The sequence below is a fragment of the Brachyistius frenatus genome, unplaced genomic scaffold (genome assembly GCF_029030835.1).
Source record: "Brachyistius frenatus isolate BFR_SWC_R1_liver_20210118 unplaced genomic scaffold, ASM2903083v1 Contig_167, whole genome shotgun sequence".
Lineage (NCBI taxonomy): Eukaryota > Metazoa > Chordata > Actinopteri > Embiotocidae > Brachyistius > Brachyistius frenatus.
Window position 1 is genome coordinate 464,693 of NW_027210766.1, and position 13,276 is coordinate 477,968.

Below are 13,276 nucleotides of genomic sequence, written 5' to 3' on the forward strand. Positions count from 1 at the left end.
GATTCACCCACGTGTGTGCTTCGTGGCAGCAAGTGTATCCATGTGTTGAATGCAGAATCCATCAAAGAGAGGCGGATTTACATGACAGACACCGCTGGTGAAAGACGGGAGTGGGAGGACAGAAGCAAAAAAAAAAAAAAGCCACGAGCTCCGCTCGCTGTCAGCAAAGACCAGCGACGGTGTGAACAATTGTAGAATTTGTAGGAATTACTGAATCCAATCGTGACGAGATTCAACTGAAAAATGTAAATCCGTCTCACTCAAACACAACAAAATGAAAAATGCAACGCTACAAAAGAGAGTAAATCTCTGACCCCCCCCTCCTCCTCCCCCTCCTCCCCCCACTTGACATTCTTCTTTAAGTGTAACACAGTTTAGTAGGGGATATACTCATATCTGAGCATTACATCTCATTAACTTCATGCTTTTTTTTTTTTTTTTGCTTATCGTCTGTTGCCTCTCCATTCAGTTCCCTCGCTCGCAGAGTTTCTCTTCTTTCTTTTGCAGATGCCCTGTCGTGGAGCTGCACGTCTCTGCTCTGTGACTGTCGACCCCACCAACAGTTCATGTGTTGGATCTCTACGCTGCCCTTTTCTCTCTCTGCTCTCCCCTAAGCTCCGCCCACCTCTGAGCCCGGTTCTGTCGGCGGTTTCTTCCTGTTAAGAGGGAGTTTTTCCTTCCCTCTGTTGGAGGTTTTTCTCCAGTAAAGAGGAGTTTTTCCCCGCCTAGTTTATGTGGGAATTATTGAATTGTTAGCTTTCTCTGTATGATGCTATAAAGTTGATGGGGGAAAAAAAGAAGATTCGTCTCTTCCTCTTGTTTGCATTGTGGCTCCGAAAAGTCTCTTTTGTTTTCTGTCTTATTTGCAAGCGATTCCTTTTGTTTGACTTTCCGCACGTAATTGACGACTCCCCTGCGTCCTTATCCTGTGACCTACAACCAACTCGGTATTACCATACGAAAGCAGATACAAAGGGGAATGGGGGTGACTGTCAATTGTTTGTCAACTGCATAAAAGCTGCCCTACGGAGGAGTGACGTGGAGCACTGCTGGGGGGGAGCACTGCTGCACACCTCTCTTTGAGGGTGGAGTTGCTCCTTCTTGCAAGAATAAATAAATGTCCGATGCGTTTGATTTTGAACCGAGCCTCTTAAGTAATTTTTTTCCAACAAAAGTCTTGCTGTAAGGACTTTACCGTGTTACGTGCCATGAAATAACCTTGTGTTGTGATTTGGCACTGTATAAATACAATTGAATTGAATTTTATATACGCATTAATTTTTGCCTTGGAGATGTTGACTTTATTCAACCTTTGCACTCCAGTCTCTACTAGCGCCTGCAGGTTAGCAGTTTAGAAAACTCCAAAAACCGGCAGCACGCGCAACGACGCAGACATGCAAACTGTAACCAGACTCTAAATGTGCGAACGAGAAGTCGGTGAGGAAACAACAATACTACTTGACCCCGGTGATTTAGGAGCAACTGAACAAACACAAACGAAACGGTTACGCTGAGCACTGATTTCTACCGTGCCGTAATTTCTTCAAACATGAGCTCACTCTTTCTAGTTCAGGGGTTCTTTGTACTGGAATATCTTAATGCAATGATGCATGCTGTCCGACACCGCGAGTTGACCCTCGGGCAGCAGGGTCAGGCCACGTGGACTGCTCAGGCCCTGGTTCACGACAGGCCACCCGACTCCCTGCGCCGGGTACAACAGGACTCTGTGCTGCTCCGCCCAGTCCGCTACAAGCACGTCGCCCTCTTTATCTATGCAGATGCCCCAGGGGCAGGCCAGGACCGGCCCCATACCGGCACACACGCCCAGAACCCTCACCGTGTTCCAGCCGGGCTCCAGCACTTTGATGCAAGGCACGCGACCCGTTTCGTTGCCCCTTTCGGAAACAGCTATCATACCCGAGCTCAGGCAAGCTGCCACCAAGTAGGGCCGATGGAAGCCGGTCACCACCGTGCGCTCGAGACGGGAGCCCGTCTTCGCGTCAAGCTTGAGGGCGATGAGGGTGCCTTTGCGGATATCAGCTACCAGGAACTCATCCGGCCTGGTGACCGTCACACCCCTGGGAGCTTCCAGTTCGTCTTTAGCAGAGCCCGAGCCGGACCCTCCGAAGGTCTGCAGCAAGCGACCGTGGCGGCTGAACACGAGCAGGGCTCTCTCTGCCGCGCAGCTCAGCGCAATCAGGCCTTTAGCGTTGACGGCGATGTCGAAGTAGTTCCGACATCGTCTGGCCGAGCCATCGCCGGTCGGGGAGGTCACTTGCTGGAGGACGTTGCCCCGAGGGTCAGTCACCTGTTTCAAAAGGTCAAATTTTGGTTTTACCGTCATTCTCTGCAGTACACACGCGGCGTGCCGCGCGTGTTTCGAGACGTTTCACGTGACACATACCTGAACACGCGCGTTCCCGCAGTCCACGATGAAGAGCTGGCCCTGCGGCGTGGCATGGATTCCACTCGGCAGAGTAAGGTCAGCGCGACCCGAACCCTGCTTCCCAAACTGCCCGACGAGATGGACGCACCTGGGGTTGAATTCTGTAAAGGATGGGTCCCCCTCCTCCTCTAACTGGGACATGGGCGGCTCTCCCCTCTCTCCTCTGCCTCTCGGTGGATCTTGAGTGGAATCTTCTATGACAGACATGGATAAAGACCGAGCCACGAGGGCTTGTTTTGGTCCAGTCACTGGGACTTTTTTCTGCGGGTGGTGCGAAATATTATGACCTCTGCAGGACGGATATGAGAGGGTCTGTCCCATATCCGATAGCCTCGGCACCCTATTGAGAGCTGGCGAGGTGGGGGTGGAGCCCGACGCGGAGTTGAAGTTGCCGCGCTTAACTTTCCACACTCCGTGCTCGTTTGTTCCACCGCTGATCGACGGGCGGGTTTTGCGTGACAAGTCCACTGCGGACTTCGATAGGCGGCAGCTGTGGTTCAAAGAGCCTCTGTTCATACCGGAGTCGTGAGACGGGCTGACGATGAAAGTGTAGCTGGAATCGAGGCTGTCCGTCGGGGACGGTGCTCGGCCGGAGTCCCCGAGCGTCCCGAGAGAGTGTTCGTCCGAGGACTGGCTGAGACGAGAGTGAGGTCGGCCCCTGGAGGTGAGGTCGAGGCAGCTCTGGCTCGCCGGAGCGTCTCTCGGGGTCATCCCGGTAGACGTCAGGGCACCGTTGCCGCACCTTAAAAGTCTGCCGTTGTAATCTTGACTCGCTTTTCCTTTATCTCCATCCCGGCTGTCTAAAATCAAGCGCTGACTTAACTTGCCGTGCTCCCGTCTTCGTTCAGGTGAGGGGGATGGCTTCCTACTGGAGGCAACGGTAAGCAGTTTCCTCTGATTCCCGGGAGAGTCGTGTTTTCCATTACTGCTCAACTTGCCTACCCGCTCGTTGCCTTCGGTATTCATGTTTTTAAGCGCCGTAGGGACGGCCACAAAGACGTCCTCCCCTTGCGGGTGGAGGGAAGCTGATTCTATATCTTCATCCTGGGATGACTCCCAGTCGGACTGCTCACACTTCGGAAGCCAGCGACTTATTTTTGCGGAAGAGAGCTTTTGTTCCTCCTCCGACTCCAGATCACTCCGGTTGGAGAGGCTGATCTTTCTGACCACCCTGCCCGTTGGCGAGGTCCAACCCGGTCCCAGGGTGTCCTTCTCTCTTTCAGAACCTTGATGGTTTGCGTCCTCACACTGCATCTCCTGTGAATGGAGAGCGCACAGCTGTCCCTGTGATCCACAGCCTCCAACATGCAGACACAGGCTCTGCTCTTGCACGCGAATGTCTCCGAAGGCCACGGCATTAGGTTGGGAGCTGGGTTTGAAGTTCACTTTCTTGAGGGAAACGGAGATTTCCCAGGGTTGCAGGAACTCTGAAACCTCCTTTAGCAGCAGGTTCTGGTTTGACCCGCTTTCAATCACAACCGACTGACCCGCGACCTGAGTCCGCTGCTGGAGTTGAGCCAGCTTACGGAGCCTTTGGTCCAACAGGGACTGGCCGACCCGGGCCGCAGCCATGTTCTCCCTTCGCACCTGCTCCAGACGCTGCTGGGTGTCCCGATGGTCCTGCTCCACCCTCTCCAGCAGGCGGCGCTCTTCTCTGCGTGCTCCCATAACGGCCCGCTCTACACCCCGCTTCACAGACTCGGTCTCGGTTGCGTGGCGCTCTTGGAGGCGCCGCAGGTCCGCCTCCGCCTGACCGAGGTCACGCCGTGCCTGCGTCAACCAGCATGGAGGCGAGAGAGGACCGTCCGACCGACAATCGGGACTCGGGCTGAGGACTGGGGCAGGAGAAGTGGGACTGCCAACCCAAGGAGCTGCCACAAACATTATCGATGGTGGGATCTTTTTTTTTTTTACCATGCACTTTGAGTTCCTGCAGACAGACATAACAAAGAGAAGGGCGCGATGAATGCACACATAAATAATGAAATCACCAAGATCACAAACGCCTTTGGAAGAACGGCACATTAGGTCATTAATTTTGAAACATGAGGACGGATATCGGAGTCAAGAACCCGATGTTTTAATGGCTGCGAAGGGCCGCTGCTGCCTCCATTTTGGAAATACTGAATCCAAATCAACCGAAAAGCTTTGCATATAGTCTTCAAAATAATTCTCCCTTTAAAATTTGAATGCTACCCAGCAAGGAGTATGGGCATCACTTGGTGAGCTTTGAATTATGGTTCATGCATTCGTAATCCTGAAGGCCATCAATGTGACACAACCCTCAGTTTCAAGCTTCACTGTCAAAGAGTAACTGATATAATGGCTCATGTTTCAGTGCAGATTTCCCATCACATTAAAGTTAACGAGGGCCATCTTAAACCTATTCTACTTCACATGCCCGACAAACACTCCGCGAATCTGTGGAGTTGTTTGCATGGTGCGCCATTCAAGTACCGACCTGTTGAGTGAACCAGCCTGCTCTATAAATAAGTTCTATTCATAGTCTGCCTGTGATTTAAAGCTCTTTTGAAGAGTGCTTACAGCGTAAGCCAATTCCTAAGTTGATGAATAAAGTATGATCTGCGAGTGTGGCCCGCTCATGATCACCCCATTAAAATAAAGTCAAAGTAAGTTTAGAAAGAAATGCGAAACTCTTTTGGAGGTACTTCTTGAAGACCGCAACTGCTGTTTCAGCGTCGGAGCGGCATGCAACGCGGCACATCGTCCGGCCCGCCCGCATTTGCACGGAGACGACGACATTCAAGTACGAGACGCTCGAGCGCGATGAAAATGCCTGTCGTCAGACGTGCTTTTCGGTTCACGCGTGAAGCTTGCGACCGACAGAAATCCCGAATCGCGGCGCGCTCTAAATCCGGCTCGGCCGAAGAGCCGATTGCGCGACAACTTAACTGCTGCCGCCGACGTCTTCGGGGTCGTCGTTGCTCACGCGGAGGTGACGCGGGTGTGAAGGGGAGGCCGCGAGGGATGCGAGACGAGGCTGCGGGCAGAAAGAACGAGCGCGGAGGAGAAAGAAAAGTTGTTTTTCAGCAAGATATACATTAGCATTTCAAATGGCGGCAGACAGCCAGAAGCATCCAGAGTGAGGGCGAGAGTGGGAGGTAAGGAGACAGCCCGAGTGTCAACGCAATACTTCTCAACTCCACTGTTCTGCGAATAGACCCCGCTTTGATATTTTATTCATGAGCTGAACAAAGTGATGTAGAGACACGGCAGTGAGAGACGCCCGTCGTCGCCGTGGTGGAATGTGATGATACGGGAGTTGTTCAATAAAGATAAAACAAAACCAAACAAAAAGTAGCGTTTAAAACGTGTGGAAAATTCACGGCCGCGCGTGCAAATGAACGCGTGCTTGCCGTTTTAGGAATGTTTCTTAAATGTCCCAAAACAATATCAAGAGGAAGGCAAAATATCTTCAATAAGTAGCTTAAGAATAATAAAGTATTCGGTGCCGGCGCTTGTTACTTTACAAGCGTGTCGAAGTTCAACAGGCAGCGTCGACGGTATCGGCGCTTCTGGGATAATAACTTATTTTCAAAAGGTGAACAAACATCGCAATCGACATTTGCTGACTCGGATTCTATCTCGGGGAGTTTGTTTTTCCCAGCGGCGTCGTGTCGAAGCTCATCGAGACGTCAGAAACAGCCGCGGAGGTGTAAAAACGCCATCGTTACGAGTGTAAGGAACGATAATCACCGTGCCGCGCTGCTCATAGTGAGCGTGCAGTGAAGTTTATTCCAGTTATTACCGGGGAAAGTGCCGGGAGAGCGACTGGCGTCCGCGTCATTTAAAGCATGACGACTACCGCGGCGCAGTGTTACGGATATGAAACACTTTGTCTCGGCTTTTATTTCTCGTGCTTGGACTGAAGTAACACCATTTATTGCAAATCACATTTTTCTCATATCTAACATTGTTCCCGTTTAACCTTTCAGCGACGCGTATCTTCACACCCTCGCCGGAGAACGCGTCGTCACCGAGGTCGGAAAGTTCCAACGGTTCGGACGTGCTGCCGAGATTTCCTTTCGAGTTACCTTGCGGGTAAAGCCTTTTGGCATCCGCGTCCGGTTCAGACCTTCTTTTTTTTTGGGGGGGGGGGGGTTCTGTGCCGAGTGTTCATAAAGATAACTATTAAAGTAAGCGAGCAGACGTTGACCCTATTATTATTATTATTCTGGATTCGCTTTAGCTGTCGGATGGTCAAACTTAAGAAAACTCGTGTCATATTTCAAATTATTTGTCGGGTCGAGTCTTTTACCGACGTGTGCGGACGATCAAGTACCCGCTGAAGTGCTGAAAGGTTCTTTATTTGACTTAAGTAGATAAATAACAGCCTCACGTTTTAGTCACGGCTGCAGAACTTTCCACAGAATATTAACGAGGTTGTAGAATTTGATAACGTCAGACTTTGTGACGGTCAACTGCTGAAGTGTAATGGACAAAGTTCTCCTTAATGTTAACGACTTGAATGGCTTTTAATGTTAATAAGGGGCAAATATATTCACACACACACACACAGTGGAACGAGGACCAGGGTGAAAAGAAGGAAGAACCGGTGACCAGGTACGTCCTACGCGCGTGATTTGAATGGAGGAGCGTCGACAGCTTTATGAAACACCGGTAATATTAAGAAGCCGTCAGCTGATGCAGAAGTTGCCGGAGCGTATTTAAAGTAGTTTAAAGAGCACGACGCTCGTATCCTGTTAATTAATGGTTCAAGCAGCCTACTGAAAGCCTACCTGCTGCAGTATAGGTTACATAACGTGAATAATTAAAACGTTCCCGAGAGCAGCGACATCAACGGGAGTTCTTTGCAGTTTACGAGATAGTTTTGGACTCGAGTCGAGTAACGAACGCAGAACTTTTTCACCCGCGTCCTTTTTAAGGACTGGGAGTTGAGAACTTCCTTCTGCCGGTGAAGCTGTTGATGCTGGAGATGAGCGACAGGTGTGTCTCGGGAGTCTCATCTCTCTCTGTGTCGCAGATCAGGTTTCTACTCGCGTTACAAAACTACATTATAGATGAGGGTGGGTGGGTGGAGAGGGGAGGAGGGGGGGGGGTTTCAGTCGCTTGAGAGTGCCGGGTTGCATTCGGAAAAGTCAAGAAAGCCGACGATACTACGACAGAAAAAAACAAAACAAAACACAAGACTTAACTTTCAAATGTTATCAAAAGATCGCGATTGTAACAACAAAAATGAACACGTTTGCACGTGCGTGCTTTCTCGTGAAAGAGGGATTGAATCAAACAACACTAAACTTTTTACTGTTTTAGGAGACCACGGAAACACATGTAGGATAATAATAAAAAAACACAACTCCCATCAGTGCATCTTACCTGTAGCCGCGTACCGGCAACTGCCACGACCTCACGCTCCGGTCGTCTTCACCACACCTCTCGCGCCTTTCGGCCCCTCCGCGCCGTTTCCCCTCGGCTGTTGCTAGGACACAAGCCAAGCCGACTCCAGTTTCCTATCTATGCAAATTCTGAAGCGCGCGCGCGCGCGCACTTGACATTTGTCTCGGTTTTCAAGCTGTGTACTTTGTTCTTCAAACGGACTCGTGCTGCGTAGTTTAGAAAATACTAAAAGAGTCAGAACAGAGAGCAGATTCACGAACATCAAACACCGGGCGGCCCGCTGCGTCGCGAAATGTCACATCTTTGGCTTTGCGTGGATTACGGGTGACGGGAGGTTCCTCTCAATCGGGAGGGGATTTACTCGGCCGTCCGCATTGAAAAGGTGCAACGCGCGGGAGTTTCAGCAAGCGGCGAGCGACGTCGCCCGTTGGGTTTGCGAACGTCCGCTATGACGCCTCGTGGTCGGATTTTGTCCGGCGCCACCTTCTGAGCGGGACTGGAGCAGGAAGTGACCATATTTGGATGAGCTTGGGCGGGGGGGGGGGGGGGGGGAGCCAGCGGCGGATCTTGCCGATCGGATTGGAAACCTGACGATACTAACGTCCCTCCCACCGACAGCTGGAACCTGACTGCACCACGGGGCCTGTCACTCAAATAGACACGCACCCCGAAAGTCACGACTTTTTGAAGCTTATTTTCGAAATAACGACGGGAGAACGCCAGAAAAAAAAAACATAAGCAGGAGCGACTTTAGCTTGCAAAACCGAAAAAAAAAAAAAAATAAAATGCATAGACTTAGAATTGTGTGAGGCTAAATGGGAGTCTACGGAGCCGGAGGCTTTTTGGAGCCGACCTCTAGTGGCACTCGGTGGTACTGCGGCTGGTGTTGACGTGGAACACAGCACTGTGACTCGTTGTCTCCCGAACACACAAACTGGTATTACAAGAAGGGACTTACATCCCACATATTGCACTTATAAGTAATAAAGATAAATAAAAAAATAAACTAGACACAATGTCACAACGTCTTCTATCTTTTTATGTTTTTTTTGCTAATAATAATAATTAAAAAAAAATATATATATATATTTAAAGGTGAAACACTTTGGAAGTGTAATAATCTTTGGATATAACTAATAAAAACTGACATCGCGTATTGCCGCATTAAAAGGAAACGGGAGTATTTTTGTGGTTGTTGATCCCTCAGGGCAGCGACCGCTTCCGTTTCCTTTCAGTCCTCCGACTCGCAAACAAAACATTTTGAAACGATTCACGTGACGATCCGGTCCTGTGGAAAAGCTGCCGGGACGCGAAGACTAAACCGGACTTCTTTTTTTTTTTTTCCCCCTTCGAGTTTAAAGACGACAAAGAAAGGACGCCAGGACAAATTGGGTATTGCTAGGCAAAGAATTTATAAATTAATAAAAACATTCCCTTTGTAGTGTTCTTCCGACAGCTTCTCCCACTTTTTGTCCTTTTTTTTTTTCTTTTTTCTGATGATTTCAAAATATAGAAAAATATTTCTGACAACATTCATCGTTACATTATTTTCGCATTGATTTTCATTCCGTCCTGTTGGTTATTTCGAAAACCTCTGCATCTTAACCCGCCCTCCCCCTCCACCCTCCACCCCACCCATCCCGTTTTTTTGTTTTTTTTATTACAGTATGTACACATTAAATCAATCCACGTCTCATCTTTCAGCTTCAAAAACCAGGGACACCAGAGCATGTTTTGCATAGATCACAGGGGGAGAAAAGCCAGAGATGAAAAGTCAAAGCTTTTAAAAAAAAAAAAAAAAAAAAAAGGATACTGCACATATTGTAAATCCTGTGATAAGCATTTTTGGAAAAAAAAAAAAAAAAATCAACGGAATTCAAAGTCAAACATGGCACAATGTGTACATGATTTGTTATATATATATATATATATATATATATATAAAATTAAATTAAAAAAATCGTAAGAGATGTGTATCCTTGAGATGATGTTTCATACAGTCGATCGTTTGAGGAACTGGATGTGGAAGCCGAGCTGCTGTCGCTGCTTGCAACGCGAAAACAGGATTCTTCAAATGAAAAGTCAGTTGAACACTTTGGCTTGCTGTACTCTTGAATTTTACAAATCACAGAAACTCGACACATAGAAATGCTTTGAATTTAGCACAAACAAACAAACAAACAAAAAAACAACAAAAAAAAAAGAAATGTGAATTTTGATCTGAAAGGTTCTATTTTGTTTTTTTTTAATAAAGCCTGACCGATATTGGATCTGTAGCTCAGTATCTGTATCGTCCAAAAATCTTTATCACAAGTTTACCGTTTCGGTGCAGCGTGGACAATAAACTGTAAGAACATCCCGCCTTCCTTACATATCTTTGTCCAAAATGTTTGATAACCACATTTGAGAGATCATTGCAAAAAAAAAAAAAAAAAAATGTCTTCAAGAATATTGACCAATATATATTGGAATTTTTGTTTTTGTTTTTGTTTTTTTACTCTGTGATATCGGTATCAGTATCGACCTCCAAAATCCAGCACAGTCAGACTCTATTATCTAAGTCACTATCAGATCAGTTGTAGTCTTCAAGTGAATCTGTGCAACACAGAAAAAAAAAAAAATAATAAATTAAAAAAAAAAAAAATAATAATAATAATCTCTGACATTACGCAACTTTCAGAAGTTTAGGAAACGGACTCCGAAAAATGTACATTTGAAAAAAAAAAAAGAAGAAGAAAAGGTTTGGAGTCTTGAGTAGACGTGAGGTGAAACGGCAACTGGCGCGCCGACACGTTCCCCAACACGGGGAACAGACTTTTTTTTTTTTTTTCTTTCGCGGTGAGAATTCGGCATCCGACCGCGCCAGTTGCTGCTCCTTGGAAAAAGCCGCCCCCCCCACTGTAAATGTAAATGTATACTTTTTATTTTTTTATTTTAAGGAGTACGAAAACCAAACTTCCATAAAGCTAAGTGATCCATCGCGGTAAGCCTTGATTATATATCTCAAACTCTCGGCTTTATTTCACTGAGTGCGAGGTGTGTTTTTTTGTTGTTGTTGTTGTTGTTTTTTTTCTTCTCACCGAATGAAGCTCAGTTTACAGTCTGACAACTTCGGGAAGACGTCAAAGTCCCTGGAAGGAAATATTCCCTTATATATATTTAAAAAAAAAAAAAAAAAAAAAACAACCCCACATTTACCAACTTTAGCACATCTGTGTCTTTGTACACGTACAAAGGAAATATAAGCAAAAAAAAAACAAAAAACAAATTCAAACAGTAAGTAGAGAAAATAACTTGAGGGGACATTGAAAAATGCCAAATAATAAAATTAAAAAAAAAAAAACTCAATGCCGACAATTTCAGCTCTTACTGAGCAGCTCCCTTTTTATTCATTCATTCATTTCTTTTTTTTTTTTTGTTTTGTTTTTGGTTAAAATCAGGGCTGAAGCCTCGATGACAACAACTGGCACCTTTTCCAACGCGAAAGCACGAGTTCAAGATCGACGCGCCGATCAAGAACCGTCCGCGAACGCGTCGGCGCCTTCGGGTCTCGCCGGGTCGGTCTTCGGCGTCCGCGAACGCATCGCGACGGGAAGCAGATTTTTTTTTTTTTTCTCCTTCGTCCCGCATCGCAGCCCCGAGACACGATCGATCTCTAAAACGCGACCGTTTGTAAAAAATAGTTTCGTTAAAAAAAAAACAACACAATCTTGAGTGCAAAAAGTAAGCGGAGACCCGGGCGAGGGGGGGGGGGGGGGTCGAGGCCCTCTGGCTGTTTTTTTTTCCTTGTCGTTGTTGTTTTTCTTTGCTCCGACCGCGCGGACGTAGAGCAGAACGAGGTGAACAGATGGACGGACATGATGGCAGTGAGGGTTAAAACACGAGAGGCGACTCCTCTCCCGATTTAATTAGCCGAGAGCCGACCTTTTTCGGCGCGAGCCTCGGTCCCGTCGACGGGACGACTCGCCGACCGCTTAAAAAAAAAAAAAAAACAAAAAGAAAACAACAACAAAAAAAAACCTACGCGGAAGCCGACTCGGCGACTATTGCACAAACCAAACGCTATTCAACCATTAATCAGTTAGAAACCCGGCCTAAACTGGCATGCAAAAAAACTCGTTACCTACTTTTAAAAAACTATGAGTCCTTACGAAATGTTTGTCTAGAAATCCTGTAGAAAAAGTGACGCGACGGAGTACCACGTTTTTACCAACACGACGACGAATGGCTATGGCTTTGACGAGCTGAGACAAAAACAAACAAAAACAAAAACAAAAAAAAAAAGGCCTCAACTTGTGGAGAAAGATGAAAATGTCGTTGTCAAAAAAAACAACAACAACAAAAAACAAAAAAAAATTCAACGTTCAGATAAGACTTCGCAGGATGTCAGGCAGTTTTCTCTACTGATAACGAGTCCAGAGAGAAAATGGCGAGTATGTGCAAAAAAAAAAAAAAAAATTTACAGACAAAAAAAAAGAAAGAAAGAAGGAAAATAAAAAAAGTGCAAAACTCGGTCGCTGAAGTCGATCAAGCAACATAACCCGGAAGTATTTACTTGTTTGTTTGTTTTTCCACCTCAAAGCAAAATTTTTTTTTCCGAATTTGAAGACTTGTAAATATTCAAGAACTGCAATTCAAATAAAAGGAAAAACACGAGCGGTGAATGTATTATTTTTTTTTTTCTTCCACAAAAAAGCTTTTAACACTGTGCGGCTGCCGCTTCATTCGCCCTCGAACGCCACAAAATGGCCGCCGTCGACCCTTTCACATCCGCAACGCCTGTACTCGGTACCTACAATGAAATGAAGAGGTCGTAGCTTTTCCGCTGATAAAAACGAGTGTTAGTGTTAAAAAAATAAAAAATAAAAATAGCAGCATGTTAATTCTCCGAGACGAACGGCATCAACCCGGAAGTAACTAAAAAAGAGGAACTGAAATAATAATAATAAAAAAAAAAAAAAAAACGCCTTTTTTTTGGTGTTGTTTTTTTTACTCGGATCCGTTAGAAGAAAAGTCTTTGAATGCCTCGCGGGATTCTTATTCAACAGATTCAAAGTAAAAAAAAAAAAAGAACAAAAATAATAGAAAAATGGAAACGGGGCTCCTCGGAAAAGAAATCTTTTAGACCGTCGGGTCTTTTAAACGACACGCAGAAGGGGAGCGCTGCCTTTTTTTCCAACTCGCAGCCTCTTTTATGGCAAACAGGTGAATGGCTTTCCAATGGCCTGAAGAGTTGGCGTCACCTTTTTTGTAAAGGAGTCATTCATTCAAAATGTCGCACACACACACACACACACACACACACGCTCCCACATGTTGCTGATATGTCTAGAAAATGGTGCAAATTGAAAGGACGTTAAAACATCCCCCAAAAAAAAAAAAATAACAAAAATAAAAATGGTATCAACGACCACTTTTCCGGTCGGTCCGCGCCGATTCACCGGAGACGAA